The following is a 16,278-nucleotide window of genomic DNA, read 5'->3' on the forward strand; positions in this document are numbered from 1 at the left end:
CACATACAGAGCCTGCTCACTGGTTAACCACACTGATCTCTTTACTAGAATGTTAAGACACATCTCTAAAACAGGATTTTTGTGGGGTTTTTTTAAACTTAACCCATTCCATTTTCTGGAGGCACAGAGGGAAGTACAACATTCCAGTGTGGTTCAACTCACCAGTGTGAATGGAAGAAGCAGGAGGAAATGGATTTCACAGCAGGGAGAAATTACATGTATGTATCACATAGGCTATGATGTCAGAGTCAGGCCAGGATGTGAAAAACCACACTGACTCCCCACCAAAAAATAAAATAAAATCCTAATTTAATGTGTGAGATACACAGCAGATAATTGCTCTAAATCTTGCTTTAATATGAGCAGGGGAAAAGTATTCCAGAAAAGCAGATTTACAGAGTCAATTAAATTAAGTATTAATTCATATTAGCTGTAGTGTTGAATCACTGAGAACATGCAGCATCAGTTCGTCCAATATTGAAAAGGAGATTGCCAGAAGGCGATGTTTGACTATCATTTTAAATATATGTGCCCAAAGTGATATTTGATGGTTGTGGGAAGAACAAAAAAAAAACATGTCCACGGAGGACATATGCATCCAAATCTCATGTAGGAATCAACGGTCAAAAGAAGAATTAAACTATAATTGTAAATCAATGCAGAATTAGTTCAGTGGCCGACAGCCAGGTTTCAGTATTTCTTCTTAGACAGACTACTGGTTGGGCGTCACTCTCATGATCCAAAGGAGTTGTGTTAATCATTATTGAAGCCTAAATAAACTTGTCCTCTTGAGCTGCCTATGAAAGATTATGCAGGAATTCACTCGCTTCCTTCCACTAACTGATGCACTGGAATAGCCTGCAAATCCAGAGCATTTGTTTATAACAGTGAGAGTGTGTAGCTTTATGTTCCAAACCTTCACAATGCAGATGGAAAAGGAGCTCAGCAAGATTAGGATGGCAATGAGTTTTCACTGGAGGCCACCACATCCTAAAAATCTAGAGCAGGGTTTCCCAAACTTGGGTCTCCATTTGTTTTGGGACTGCAATTCCCATCTTCCCTGACCACTGCTCCTACTAACTATAGGAAGATGGGAGTTGTAGTCCAAAAAGAGCTGGAGACCCAAGTTTGGGAAGCCCTCGATGACTTTCTGGGAACCCACCTAAGTGACTCTTCACATGGGAAACCAGAAATGTCCCATTTGCAGAGAGTTCCTTTCCAACGCTCTTACAGTATGGCCTCGCTGCTTCTTCAATACGCAGCAGCAGAGAAGAACAAGGAAGTTGCAGTGAAATGGGAAGGAATCCCAGAGCGAACATTCTCTAGGTCAGTCTTCCCCAACCTTGGATACCCCCATATCTTGTTGGACATGCACCTCCTTCTTCCCTAGCCAGGATGGCCAGTGGTCAGCGATGATTGCATCCGAAGTCCCACAACAACATCTGGGGACCTAAGCTTGAGGAAGGTTCCTCTAGTTCAGGGGTGGGGGAAACTTGTTCAGCCAGAGGGAGACATATGCAAGTGGCAGGTGGGGCTGGAGTCAAAAAGTGGGTGGAGTAAGGGATGTGGCTCACATCTGCATAATAAGGAACATTGCAAAGTCAAAAAAAAATTACACGCATAAATCTACCTCTGCAGTTTCATCCAAGTAAACAAGAAGAATGATCACAATTCAACGATATTTTTTCAGCCATTCAAATGCACCTGAGAATGCAGATCAAGGTCAGGGAAGTGTGTGTGTGTGTGTGTGTGTGTGTGAGAGAGAGAGAGAGAGAGAGAGAGAGAGAGACCTGAGGAGGTGGCATGGCGTGGGGGCTAAGCAGAGATTGCATGGAGGCTGGACCTACCCATTCTCTAGAAAAAAAAGTTCAATCACAACAACAACAACAACAACAACAACAACAACAACAACAACAACATAATAATAATAATAATAATTTATTATTTATACCCTGCCCATCTGGCTGAGTTTCCCCAGCCACTCTGGGCGGCTCCCAATCAAGTGTTAAAAACAGTACAGCATTAAATATTAAAAACGTCCCTGAACAGGGCTGCCTTCAGATGTCTTTTAAAGATAGGATAGCTGCTTATTTCCTTTCCGAGAGCCAGTGTGGTGTAGTGGTTAAGAGTGGTAGACTCCTAATCTGGGGAACTGGGTTCGCGTCTCCGCTCCTCCACATGCAGCTGCTGGGTGACCTTGGGCCAGTCACACTTCTCTGAAGTCTCTCAGCCCCACTCACCCCACAGAGTGATTGTTGTGGGGGAGGAAGGGAAAGGAGAATGTTAGCCGCTTTGAGACTCCTTAAAGGGAGTGAAAGGCGGGATATCAAATCCAAACTCTTCTTCTTCTTCTTCTTCACATCTGAAGGGAGGGTGTTCCACAGGGTGGGCGCCACTACCGAGAAGGCCCTCTGTCTGGTTCCCTGTAACCTCACTTCTCACAATGAGGGAACCGCCAGAAGGCCCTCGGTGCTGGATCTCAGTGTCCGGGCTGAACGATGGGGGTGGAGATGCTCCTTCAGGTATACAGGACCGAGGCCGTTTAGGGCTTTAAAGGTCAGCACCAACACTTTGAATTGTGCTCGCAAACGTACTGGAGTGTGGGAGTGGGAGTACATGGGTGTGGGAGTGAATTCAAACCAGCCACGATTCCAACTGATAATTCATATGGGCAGGAATTGGTTCCACTCAGACCCCTGCCAGCTATTAAGGACCCCGTGGTGAACTGTGAATGAATTGTGTCTTTGAATTATGGACTAAACAAACAACCACCACCTCTCAGAATGCATGATTCATAAATATGCCTGCAGCGTTCATACTAGTCTTGAGGAAAAAAACATCCAAGAGGAATGATCTACAAAGAGATTTCGGTCACGCGTGCCTAGTCGCTCCCATCAAACTACTTGTGAATGCTACGTGAGATCAAGGACATTAGGGCTCTGCAACCTCAGTGGGCAGAAAGCTGCGCTCATGAAACAGAACAGAGAGCTGGGAGGCTTTTTATCATGCCTAAGTACCCTTCCCTTGATGCACCAGCAGAGATCTATTTCAGGGCGGTAGAAGCAGACATCAGAAGTCTTGCCTTCTGCCAGAGGGAGGATGCAGAGTTTATCTCATCATAATATAGTATTTGTTTGCTTCCTTTATATACCACCCTTTTTCTAAAGGAGGAGTGGATGACCTTTTTTCAGCCAGAGGGCCAGGTTCCCTTCCGAGGGCCGCACACCATTGGTGGGTGGAGCCAGACGGGGAAAGTGGACAGGGCATTAAATGTACAGTGGAACCTCGGGTTGCGAACGTGATCCGTGCAGGAGGCACGTTCACAACCCGCAGCTTTCGCAACCCGCAGCGCCGCATCTGCATGATTTAGTGCTTCTGTGCATGCGCCAAAACCTGGAAGTAACCGGTTCTGGTACTTCTGGGTTTGGCGCGTCCGTAACCCGAAAACGCACAACCCGCAGCAATCGCAACCTGAGGTATGACTGTACATTTTACCATTGTACCATAACCTAATCTCCACACACATTCCTTTCTATCCTTCATCCAGGCAAGCAAGGGGCATTATCAGAGTCCAAGGACACATTCCTGCAAGAAAAGGGGTATGTCGCAGGGCCAGCACGGTCTGTAGAGTCCTGGCTTGTGCATGATGTGCAGTTTCACTCTAATGCCCACTGCATTGACGTATCTGGAAACCAATATGTTTTTATGGCAGGACAGGGGCGCCGCCATGCTCTTGGAAATGTTCAGGATTGGGGTTTCACGCAGCTGAGGCAGAACGGAAAGTTCTCCTATAAAACCCGAGCAGTGTAGAAATATTGATTAAAGCAGCGCTGGAATGAGACAGCCACAGGTATACAAGTTGTATAGTGTATCTTATTACTCAGATTTATTGCCGAGTTTATGTTCTATATTTCATTAGTTACCTGAGGAGAATTTAAGGATTAAAATTTGGCATCCTGCAAATCTAAAGAGGAAGCAGTTCCATTACACATTTTCACACGAGGCAGGAAAATGTTAAGATTAATGTACTCCTCTAGTGACTGCAAAGCCAACCTACTTACGGCGTTTCATGTTATTAAATCTAACTGAAATTATCTTTCGGACACTTCCCTTCCAAAACCTAGAATCGAGTTTCCACAGTTCCTCCAAGTCAGTTGACGAACAAGGACTATGGAAGAGATACAAGTGTGCATTAGAGTTTGAGGTGTTACAGCTGAGTCCAAAGCTCTGTAAGTGGAACTTTGCTTGTGCCCCCAAAATCAGCTCTGGAGAATCCCCCAACCCTCCAGACGTAATTTTGAAGGTTTATGGGGGGCTGTAGGGAAGAGAAGGTGAAGGTTCCATTCCACAAGCGGAAGTATTTTGCGTTAGTGGAACAGGAACTTTGAAAATTACCCAACGCACTTGTCTTGAGTCAGAATTAGGGGTGACTGACTTGAAACCCCACCCAACCATACGGGAGTTTGGTTCAGATGCAATTGGAAACCACTGTTTAGATTGTGAACAGGTTGTGGCAGACCTTGGGCTTACATGCTGCCTTGCTCTTCCAACTTTATGCCCACAAGGAAGATTTTTAAACTTTCCTATTTTGATTTTAAGTTAGCTAACAGTAGTACTCTGTGATATCCAAACGTGGGGAACTGCAGTGTGCTAAAATTAGGGATAGCAAGAACAAATCATGATCTGAAACCATGGTTTGTTCCCCTGGTTTATCCTCAGTAGCTGTGGTTAAAGCAAACCACAGTAGTGAGCCTGGTTATCACAGCAAACTGTAGTTTGAAGATCAGCTAATTCTTCTGGGCACAGAAAAGAAAGGGAGGTAGCATACAAGCCAAACGTTCTCCTCAGCTATCTTATGCAAAACAGTTTCCCTTTTATGTTTGAACTAAGCCCCATTCATTGGTATGACCCATATATACCCCTTTGGAGGCGTGCAATATACCAACAGGTTAACAATATAAAGCCCTTGTTATGAAAAAGAAGAGTGAATTTGGTAATCTCTGTCCATTTGTTAGTTGGAGAATCAATTCATTTCTGCCACATGTATAGCTTTGATTTATTAAAATTAGTTGAATCATCAGAGCAAGCAGAACAGAATCTGCCATCCTTGTTTCGTTCAAACTAATGGAAAGTAACAAACAAAGCTATTAAGAGGAGGAGGACATTACGGCTGCCAATACACTCATCAAATCACGCAAATCAATTTGCTCTTTAAAATCCTGATTCTAGGCTTTCCTGAACTTATGAAACATTAAGCCTCACTCCAAAAAGAATATCTGCCTTATCTTTTACACAGCATGCACAATTGGGCATTGCCAAATACTCTCATTAGTAAGGAGGAGCATTAAAAAAAACAAGCGGCTTTTGGCAGGGCTGAGGGAGAGATGCACACACACAAACACACACACACACACATCTATTTCCTTTGTGTGAAAAAAAAATATACCATAATGACTTGGTACAAGGTGGCCTTTCTGTGCAACTGCAATTGTTGTTTAGTTGTTTAGTCGTGTCCGACTCTTCGTGACCCCATGGACCAGAGCATGCCAGGCACTCCTGTCTTCCACTGCCTCCCACAGTTTGGTGAAACTCATGTTAGTAGCTTCGAGAACACAGTCCAACCATCTCGTCCTCTGTTGTCCCCTTCTCCTTGTGCCCTCCATCTTTCCCAACATCAGGGCTGATTTCCTTCAGAATGGATAGGTCTGATCTTCTTGCAGTCCATGGGACTTTCAAGTGTCTCCTCCAGCAGCATAATTCAAAAGCATCAATTCTTCGGTGATCAGCCTCAATACTCAACATCAATTCACAACAATTTTGAAATTACTATTAATGCATGTGGTTGCTATTATATGCCTAAGGGACACCCACAATGCAAAAATCCCTGCCCACCAATTACACTCCTCAGATGCAGTGTTTCAGATGGAGTTTCTCAGAAACTCTCCTAAGCTTCAGCATTTTTTGGAATTTTCATTTCGATTAAGTATTACAGGACTTTGATTTAAAGATTCTGGGCAGGGATCTACAGGTTACTAGGCTGTGTTTATGCTTCAACACACCCTGGGCATTATCCTTCCTTATATAAGAGAGCTGTGATTTCTTTGAATTTATGTCAAGCAGAACTAGAAAGTGCTTTGAGTTATGAGTTTAAAAACAAAGCAAATACTGGTCTGTCGGGGGTTCGAAACAAGCATCTAACTAATAACAAGTGCTGTGCTGAAATCCCTACTCCAGTTTATCAAAAGTTCTATTCATCTCCTTTCAACAAGCCTAAATGGAGACTGTTATCCCAGTTGGTCTCTGTATTAGATTTGAAACTGATTTTATATATGCAACTGTTGTTTCTTGTTTTACATGTAATCGGGGTTGTTGTTTTTTTAAAAAAATGTTTTTATATATGCAGTTGTTTTAACTGATTTTATATAGGTTTTCATTGTGTAGTAAATTGATTCAAGATGACTCACAGGAAGCAATTAATAAACGAGCGAAATAAATAAATGATTGTTTTTGAAAGGGACACTCAAAACTTCTTTAGCATTTTGGTCAGTGTGGGTTCTGACCATGTGTTATTGGAAGGCGACCAAGGATGGTGTGTGTGTGTGTGTGTGTGTGTGTGTCCCAGCAAACATTTGCCCAGACACTGCAGCCTCCCTGGCTGCATACACCACCTGACCTGAAAAAGCCCTGTGGGTGGAGTTACCTTTTGATGTCTTCCCCTGGGCCTTGACTGAAGTACAGACACCCAGGAAGGCTGACTACAGCATACAGATCAGTGAGATAAGTAGTAGAATGAAAGCAAGGATGCCCACAAACACCTGTCGGTGACCTCAGAAGTAAGAAAAGCATGACACAAACCTGCACTCGACACATGAGAATTTCCTTTATATTCTCAAATACAATTTATATTATAGTTTCAAATACAGTTTATTTCCTCACTAACTGATGGCGAATAGTTTTTTTTTGGGGGGGGGGGTTTTTGGAGCAGCGCTACTAGTAACAGTCAGACTACCTGGGAGACAATCAATGCTTTTTAAAATAAAATAAAATAGTGCTTTCCTTATTTGCATGCCCTTTCCTCACAATTACTTAACACTTTAATGATGTTGTTTGGTTTGCACTCGGCGGAGAGCATTTGTTTGCACCCTACTGGTTAGAGGGGACCGGATCTTGCTTGTACCACACTGAGGAACCGGGGAAAACAATAAACACGCCTATGGGAGGAATTGCTACACTGCACTTAAGCCTTGAGGCAAGCCAAGTTATTTTCTCTTTCCTTTGCCTGTTAAGAGAGGAAGAGAAGAATAATTGAATTTCGTCTTACAGTGTATGCCACCAGGCTTAATAATTCTGCCACTTCCCTCTGGGAAAGATACTCAATACTTTGCTTGGGAACATTGGCTGATTATACACATTGATTGTGCAACCCTATTCCCAGAAATAAGCCTGAATTCAACACATGCGCTTCCAAGCAGATGTGCACGGGACTGCACCCACCCCTGTTCTTTTGCTCTACAGTGGTAGGCACCAGGACATAATATTTTTGATCCTTATTGCCCAATGCATGTGTCTGCCCTGTAGCCGCTCACACCATGCACATAGGTACAGTGGTACCTTGGGTTAAGTTAATTCGTTCCGGAGGTCCGTACTTAACCTGAAACTGTTCTTAACCTGAAGCACTTTAGCTAATGGGGCCTCCTGCTACCGCTGCGCCGCCAGAGCACGATTTCTATTCTCATCCTGAAACAAAGTTCTTAACCTGAGGTAATATTTTTGGGTTAGCGGAGTCTGTAACCTGAAGCGTATGTAACCTGAAGCGTATGTAACCCGAGGTACCACTGTACTAGCTTTCTATACCATGTGGGATACAAGGTCTTTCCCAGGCTACTACGCAAAGTTAAAGGAAATAATAATGCAAATGGACCCAATTCACACAAAAGAAAAGAAGAGAGTTTCTTCACATTGTTATAAAAGAACTGGAAGAGCCACAAAAAGATTCCATTGAACACATGGATTGATAATATGGACAGATTAGCTACATTCGAACGAACTGCATGTTGACGCAAAGAAAGAATGGATAAATATGAAGAAATCTGGAACGAATATTTAAGCAATAAGGTGGATAGTGGTGGGAAGTAGGGGGGGGGAGGGAGAGGTGGGAAAAAAGGTGTAGTCATAGGTATATCTGTATTCAAATCTGAACTGTCACATTGTGTTATTATGGTTTTTGTTGTATGTGTCTTTTGATGTTTGTATCGAAATATGATTAAACAAATTTTTAAAAATAAATAAAAGCCAACAGGCAATGGACAGAGCAAGTTAGATGAAAGAGGCGAGGAGTGGGGTCTGGGTCATACAACATGGTAAACTAAAATATGCACCCAGAGACGAGCATGAAGCTGCTCTATGGCCCATTGGTTGTTGTTGTTTCTTTAAGGTTGAATTCACACATGAGTTTATTCTCTTAGCCAGGCGCTTCCCAGTTAATTTTTGTGCTTTCACACGAAGTATAGGCCACTTCTGGAAGTCTAGTGAAACATACAGAGAATTTGGAGCTCAAATTTGAGTTAGAAACTGGGATAGAAAACCTAGGAGTCAAATGGCTTCTGTGAGACCAAAACAGAATGTCTAGTCGCCACCTGTGTGTGTGTGTGTGTGTGTGTGTGTGTGTGTGTCAGAAACCACTTTTTCTTTATTATTTTGATAAGCATGAATTAATACGCAACTCACATAAGTGACACATAGCTAATATCACATTTTTAGCAGAAATTGTTATTACATGTTTAATTTGGTGTTTACAATAAAAATATCGATACCATACTTCAGTTTTCAAAACTACTCTTTATTGTTAAACACAGGGGTCAGCAAACTTTTTCAGCAGGGGGCCGGTCCACTGTCCCTCAAACCTGTGGGGGGCCAGACTATATTTTGAATATAAAAATAAAAATGAACGAATTCCTATGCCCCACAAATAACCCAGAAATGGATTTTAAATAAAAGCACACATTATACTCATGTAAAACACCAGGCAGGCCCCACAAATAACCCAGAGATGCATTTTAAATAAAAGGACATATTCTACTCATGTATAAACATACTGATTCCCGGACCGTCCGAAAGGCCGGATTGAGAAGGCGTTTGGGCCGGATCCGGCCCCCGGGCCTTAGCTTGCCTACCCATGCCTTAACGTAATGTCTATCCTTAACATATACTTTGAATCTTCATCCATTTCAGTAATTCTTGAGTGTCAGCCAGGTGCAAAAAATGGCACCCAGACTTTTGGAGGTGCTCGCAAACGGAGAATCTTTAGTTGCAAAAACGCGCCTGGTGCCCTGCTAATTTCGAACCCTGAGCTCACTTCCATGCCAACAGCTGTCAGAAAAAAATCTGTTTGCAATCCCATTATGCAGGAGTAAAGTGATAGAATATAGCATGTGTTTCCGTGTTATTTGATTCCTGAACAAATCTGTTTGCAACCCCCATAACCAGGAAAATAGCTGGAGTAAAGTGCCAAAATCTGGGGCAGTACACAGGTTTTTTCCTGCCGTTTTAATGGGGGAATTGTGGGGGAACAGAAGCACAAACGTGTGGAAAGGGTTGGGGAACAGAGATGTCAGCCAATGATTTTTGTTGCGTCACACCACCATCACTCGTGTGAATTACTTTTAGCGCAACATAACAGTCAAAAAGCCGCCGTTCCATAAAGCAACAGGTACTGCTGTGTGATAGGAACATTAGTAAACAGGATAGAATAGTATAATAATCAGGGAAACTAGGCAATATCTCTACATCTGAAAACACTCTGACTGGTGTGCTGAGCTAAGCCAAGGTTCGACTTAGCGCATTGTCTGAATCCGAGCTTGAAGTTAAGCTCCCCCCTTGATATCACGAGCTGGAGCCAATAAGCCATGCAAGTCAATGAGACACACTTCCTGAGAAAACATGCTTAGGATTGTGATGCTCAATTGATATTTTGAGCTTTAGGATAAACTTTAAAAGGCAAGAATAAAGGGGCTGGGATCCAAAAGGCCGCATGGGGAACATCTGAAGGCAGAACGAAGCTTGCAAGCACTCCTCTCCTACTTCTGACTGCAGACTTCCACTCCAGACAACAAGCGCTGCTCAAAAACTCGGGGGACCTTTAGAAAAGCTTCCGATACAACTCAAGAAGCTGCAGTAGATGGGAGGGAGGCGGTTCTGGTGTGCGTTTGTGTGTTCAGTGTGCCTTAGGGACTCCTTGGATCTCCTGTAAATAGGAATGAAAGATAAAAGGAACATAATATCCTGCCTCAGTGGGACACCTATGTGATACTGCAAAGAGAGAGGGTTGGATCCAGACTTGGCAGGAGAACAAGTCACTTCTGCAAGTGTACAGTGGTACCTCGGGTTAAGAACTTAATCTGAAACTGTTCTTAACCTGAAGCACCACTTTAGCTAATGGGGCCTTCTGCTGCCGCCGTGCGATTTCTGTTCTCATCCTGAAGCAAAGTTCTTAACCCGAGGTACTATTTCTGGGTTAGCAGAGTCTGTAACTTGAAGTGTCTGTAACTTGATGCGTCTGTAACCTGAGGTACCATTGTACTAGGTGGTAAAACGGTAAAGGGACCCCTGACCATTAGGTCCAGTCGTGGCCGACTCTGGGGTTGTGGCGCTCATCTCGCTTTACTGTCCGAGGGAGCCAGCGTGCAGCTTCCTGGTCATGTGGTCAGCATGACTAAGCCGCTTCTGGCGAACCAGAGCAGTGCACGGAAATGCCGTTTACCTTCCCGCCAGAGTGGTACCTATTTATCTACTTGCACTTTCTTGTGCTTTCGAACTGCTAGGTTGGCAGGAGCAGGGACCGAGTAACAGGAGCTCACCCCGTCGTGGGGATTTGAACCACCCACCTTCTGATCGGCAAGCCCTAGGCTCAGTGCTTTAACCCACAGCGCCACCCACGTTCCTCGTACTAGGTGGTAGAGAGAAGCAATTTTTACCCATTTCTGAAGGTTGCATTGCACACTGTCATTTTGCTTGTGCAACAGACTTCTGCCTGTGCAAGGAAACGTCTCTCTCCTCTACTCTGCAGCCTTCTGTGCTCCGGAGTGTTGGGTGTGTGTGTGTGGCCACCCAGAGCAGATTTTGGGGTTGCGCAAGGAGAAGAGGGAGATGCTCCATTGTTCAAGCCAAACTCCATGCACACAACACTGGATTCAGTCCTGTACCTCCTAAGAATCTGCTCTGCATGTTAAGTGACCCTCCAGAATGGTGTGGGAAACGGAGGTGGGAATTGCGAAAGGGATAAAGGTTAAAAACCACCTCCACTCCTTGCTCCAGTGGCTTTTGAATCCTTCCACGGATGGAAGGGGAAGTCTAAATCCAACACAGGTGGTGTGCAGCATGGAAACCTACAGAAACAGAGGTTTATTGTAGAACTTTGATGTTTGGCTGATCAATATGAAAACTGATTATGCCCTGCCTTATGGGCAGGACTGGGGTTTTAAAAAATTCAAATATTTACAAAAATGGTAGCTGGGGGCTGCCATCATAGAAATGGCCTACCCTGATGTAGTAAAGTTAAAATAGTGCTTTCTACAAATCATGGGTGCATCACCTATAAGTTTGGTTTTCTGCCTTCCGGACTATGCCTTTTGTTCATGTGTATGTATGTGCAGATTTAATCAATAATTTAGTCATCAAAATTCACAATTAATTAAAACTCATATAATTAACCCACTAAGATTTCTTTAATCAGGTAGCAATTTATAAACGCTCATGTCATAATAAAAACCTACTTTATACTATCTTCAAAGCTACAGCAGTTTGTCATGCAGGAGATGGAGAAAGCTTATTCTCCAAGGCTTGTAGAGCAGGACTAGAACAAATAAGTGGAAGCAGCTTTCGGCTGCATTCACACAGAAGTTTATTCCATTTCCTCTGATGGTTCCCTAACTTGTTCATTTCTGCATTATGTTTGAGCGTTCACATGATGTAAACTGCACTTCAGGGAAACTAAGGACATATATATATGCAGGGCTGATTTCGCTGGTATTTAATTCTAACGGGGGGAAACAGCTGGCAGTCCCCTTAAACCAGAACAAGAGATAGAACCGGGGGTGGTACATAAGCATGCAGTTCTTTCCTGCAATTTTCATGGGGCAACAGAAGCACACATATGCAGAAAACATGGGGGAGAGCGATGCTGTCCAATAACACTCATTACTGACAGAAAGTGCCTACCAATGTTTAGTTGCCAAACGAAATTTAGCTGCAGCATGGCAATATATTGGGTCCAAAGCCAACATGTATACTGCAGTGTGAAAGGACATTAGAAAATGGAACAGAAATGCTAGCACTACAACCAGGAAAACGAATGCAATATTCCCCATGTCTGAACACACCCTGTATCTAAATGGCCTAACAGGAAGACGAGTACGACGTTGGAACAGACCACTTTGAGAGGTCATGGGCTTTGCTATGTGGAGGTGCAGAGGCTGTAGGGCCATCCATCAGGGATTTTATTGTTGCTGGACTACAGCTCCTATCATCCTTGACCACTGGCTATGCTGGCTGGGGATGTCCAACAACAGCCAGAGGCGCGAGGTTATGAAAGGTGGGACTTAGGTGACCTCCCATTATTCTGAGATCACAGGCATGAATTGGACAGAGAAGTAGCTACATTCAGAGCTACCCTGATTGAGCAGAGAGATGAACTCCTTATTGTTGCTCTTATGCAAGCTCAAGTTGGCCAATGCAAAGGCACTGGATGGAGGTTCTGTATGTTGCTGCACATGTGCCCATCACTGGACAGCAACCTAAGAAAAGATCTGCTGGCAGAAGACTCATCTAAGTCCAGCATCGTGTTCTCTCAGCGACCAACCAGATGTCCACGGGAAACCTGCAAGCAAGACCGAACGCAACAGCTCTAGATGTGTTACTGAGTTCACCTGTCTTCCGTATGCTTATTACAGCTCATTTTGTGCATGATTAGTAAAAAAAGGATAAACCAAAGGCAACAGCAGTCAGAAACTTGTGGGAATGTAAGATATGGGCCCCCAAAAGCTGGAGTGGGGAACATGAATACAAAGCATAATCTAAGCACCAAAATATGAGCTATAGCCTAATCCTCAAAACCTTGTGGCACTGGCACATACATACTCAGGACCAGGCATATAGACCACTGCACCCACTGCTATGTTCAAAGGGAGTATTTGGAAATCCTGAAGACTGTTAAATATTAGCAACTATCACTGTGGCGTACAACACTGAAAATACAGTAAATACGATACAGCAAAACAAGTTTCCAGAAGAAATCTGATATTTCCTGCTGGTCAACTCGTCTTTCTGGGAAAGCCTGTATAATTAGGTGAATTTTTGGCATCTGACAAGGTGTATACAATGTCAGAGTGAATATTAAAGGGCAGTGCATTCTAGAGGGGTACAGCAAAACAAATGGGCCGGTCCAAGTGCTGCAATTCATCAGTTACTCCAAAGTAATTTCACAGACGGCAACAATTACATTTGTTAATGATGTACAGAGCTTTACTCACCACTGAATGAAAGGTTTCAGAATATAAATTGGCTGTATCCTAAGGGAATAAGTTCTGCTGAACTGATCTGAGCTTATTTACTATGTGGAAGGGCTGTAGCTCAGTGGTACATCTGTTCCACAAGCTGAAGTTAACAGGTTCAATCACTGGCATCACCAGGTAGGTGTCTGAAACCTTTGAGTGCTACTTCCAGTGTAGAAATACTGGACTAGATGGACCAATGGTTTGGGATAAGGACATCGCCCGAAGTAAACACATTTCGGATTACACCTTAAAAAAACAAAACAAAAAACAGAAACTTCCAAAACAAAATCCTAGTCAATCTTTTATTTTCACCTAGGCGCTACTGACATTGGTTTCCTATTATTATTTTGGCTTAAATCCAGTTTGGAAGCGTAAGTTGTCAAGCTTAAGAAAATGTCAACATCTGCTCCTCTCAACACTTGAAATCTTCTCATAATCTCATGGACTGTTCCGAAAAACACAACGCTGGGAAACTTGAAATGTCTGCATTTCTCTGTCATAGGATTACTTCACCTTTAGCCTACAAGTAGCATCACAGAACACAATGCTGAGAAGCGCTCTGTGATTAACTATGGGAAGAAAGGGAAAAATGTGAAGGCTAGCACACTAAGGAGATTTTTCTTCTTCTTAAGAGGACGTAACATTCAGATGCATTTCATAACATTCTTGCTTCTTACTCTTTGTCAAATGGGGAAAAGTGATGAATGATGACACACTATGCTGCTGTCCAATATAGCTGAAGTCTCACTTGCACTGTACAGAGGCAGTAGTTTCAAAGGCAGCAGTTTCAAAGGTAACACAGATTTTCTGCAGAGTAGTTCTCCATTATCACCACTGGTTGACAGGGTCAATCATCTGATGCAACTAGTATAAAAGATTCCCGATTCTCTTTCCCCTGGCTTAATTTTAAACACCAACTTTTGCTTCTGCAATTTCACATGAAATGTGAAACTTCCAAAGTTCTAATCAAAGATGGGTCTCGTATTTGCAAGTGGTATGAATTAGCAAACATCTAGAGACATGCAGATTATATAATTGGAAGCATAATATAAAGCAGACTCACTGATTAATAGGAATAAATCTCTGCACACTTATCCAGAAGTATGTCCCAATGAATTCAGAAGGGCCTTCTTCTGAGTAAACATTTCCAGAATTAGGCTGCAGATCCAAGTTTCTCGGCACACAACCAGATCTCTACACAGAAGTAAACCCCTCTGTGTTGAATGGGGCATACTCCTAAAACAGCTTACAGAGAATTAGAACCTTAAGTGTACTGGAGACCCAAATGTAGATGGCTTGTTAAAATTGCATACTGGTAATTCACCCCCTCTAAATCACTACATCACCTCCTTTTCTATTGTTGGTAAGATTGTTTAATATACAGTTTGAGAACTCCTTTCATTTTCTTCTTTTAACAGCAGCTAGAACTACTAAACAATGATGCACTTGAAGTCAATGGCAAAACTGCCACCGATTTCAGTTTCTATCAGTAGACATGAAAATATACAATGCCCATAGGCTGAGGATACTTTTATTGGACTGATATTCAATATACTGTACACAAAGATTCAATATAAAACGTCCAACATGTTTCAAAAACAGTTCATTAAAAGAAACCCTGATGCTTTGCAGCAGAAGGCACCGTAGGAGGAGATAGGTATGAAATTAACACAGATAGCATCTCGAATAAATATCAAGAGCGCCTAATCTAAGGTGATACATATTAAGAGGCAGCAATAATAGCGCCTCTGTCACACACAGAGAGACGCACCCACGAACACTAAAATGCTACTTCTCAGCGTTACATTTTAAAGTTCTGCACATCTCTTACAGTAAATGGCAGCATTGTCTGAATGACTCCCAGCAAAGAGCACATGTGAATCGCCGCTTACGGAGAATGGCAATGGGTGAAAACGAGACTCCCTTCGAGTAAAAGGAGCATTTTCTCTAATGACTCAGAGAAATCGGGCATTGGCTAAAATCCCGATGAGGAAAAGAAAGAGAAAGAAAAGATCGCAGGGCTTAGTTTGGCTTTTGTTTCTGAGGAAACGCGTCTCGTTTGCATAATACGCGGACACAAGAATATATATATATATATATATATATATATATATATATATATATACACACACACACCCTCTTAGACACCAGAGGGAAGAAAACAGCCGCGGCTCTTTATCAGTGCCTCGGAGGGATTCGCCAAGCCGCGTCTACGAAACCGAGGCGGCATTTCCTAAGAGATCGAAAGTGGCTTAAGTTGTTTGCCTGAAACATCTGGCATCCGCGATAAAAGAAAAAGGAGCAGCGCGCCGTTCTTTTGAGCAGCAAGGGAACCTTTTAAAAAAATCTTTTTGAGAACACCGCCAAACGCAACCCCTTGCGCCGTTCTTTCAAAAGCGCCGAAAATAACTATCCTATTTAAGAAAGAGAGCTTAGCCCAGCTCTGCTTCTTCCACCCCGCACAAGCGGCGCTGGCTGCAGCAGGGTTGCTGCTGCTGCTGCTGCTGTTTGCGCGCTCGCCTACCTGAGAGCCGGTCTGGCGATGCGGGCGACGCAGCTGTTTGCAGGTGTGGCTGCACCCCTGGCTCGCTCCGCAGCAGCAGCAGCAGCTCCTTTCACCGGAGCAGCGAACGCAGAAGCAGCAAGCGAGCGCGAGCACCGCCTCCGGGGTTGTTTCTCTCTAGTCTCTCAGCGCCTGGAATAGTTTCCCCCTTTTCCCCGCCCCGTT

The 16,278-nt window shown here is 43.4% G+C and overlaps 1 protein-coding gene across 1 annotated transcript in view; it reads right to left on the reverse strand.

Annotated features, from left to right (window-relative positions):
- SERPINI1 (serpin family I member 1) overlaps positions 1-16,237 on the reverse strand; it is a 99,943-nt gene extending 83,706 nt beyond the window's left edge. The window contains exon 1 of the mRNA XM_081008198.1: positions 16,075-16,237. The gene's annotated coding sequence lies outside the window, so the exon portion shown is untranslated. The remainder of the gene's footprint in view (positions 1-16,074) is intronic.
- Positions 16,238-16,278: the final 41 nt, after the last annotated feature.

The sequence above is a fragment of the Podarcis pityusensis genome (assembly GCF_964106645.2).
Source record: "Podarcis pityusensis genome assembly, chromosome: 5".
In the NCBI taxonomy this organism is placed as follows: domain Eukaryota; kingdom Metazoa; phylum Chordata; class Lepidosauria; order Squamata; family Lacertidae; genus Podarcis; species Podarcis pityusensis.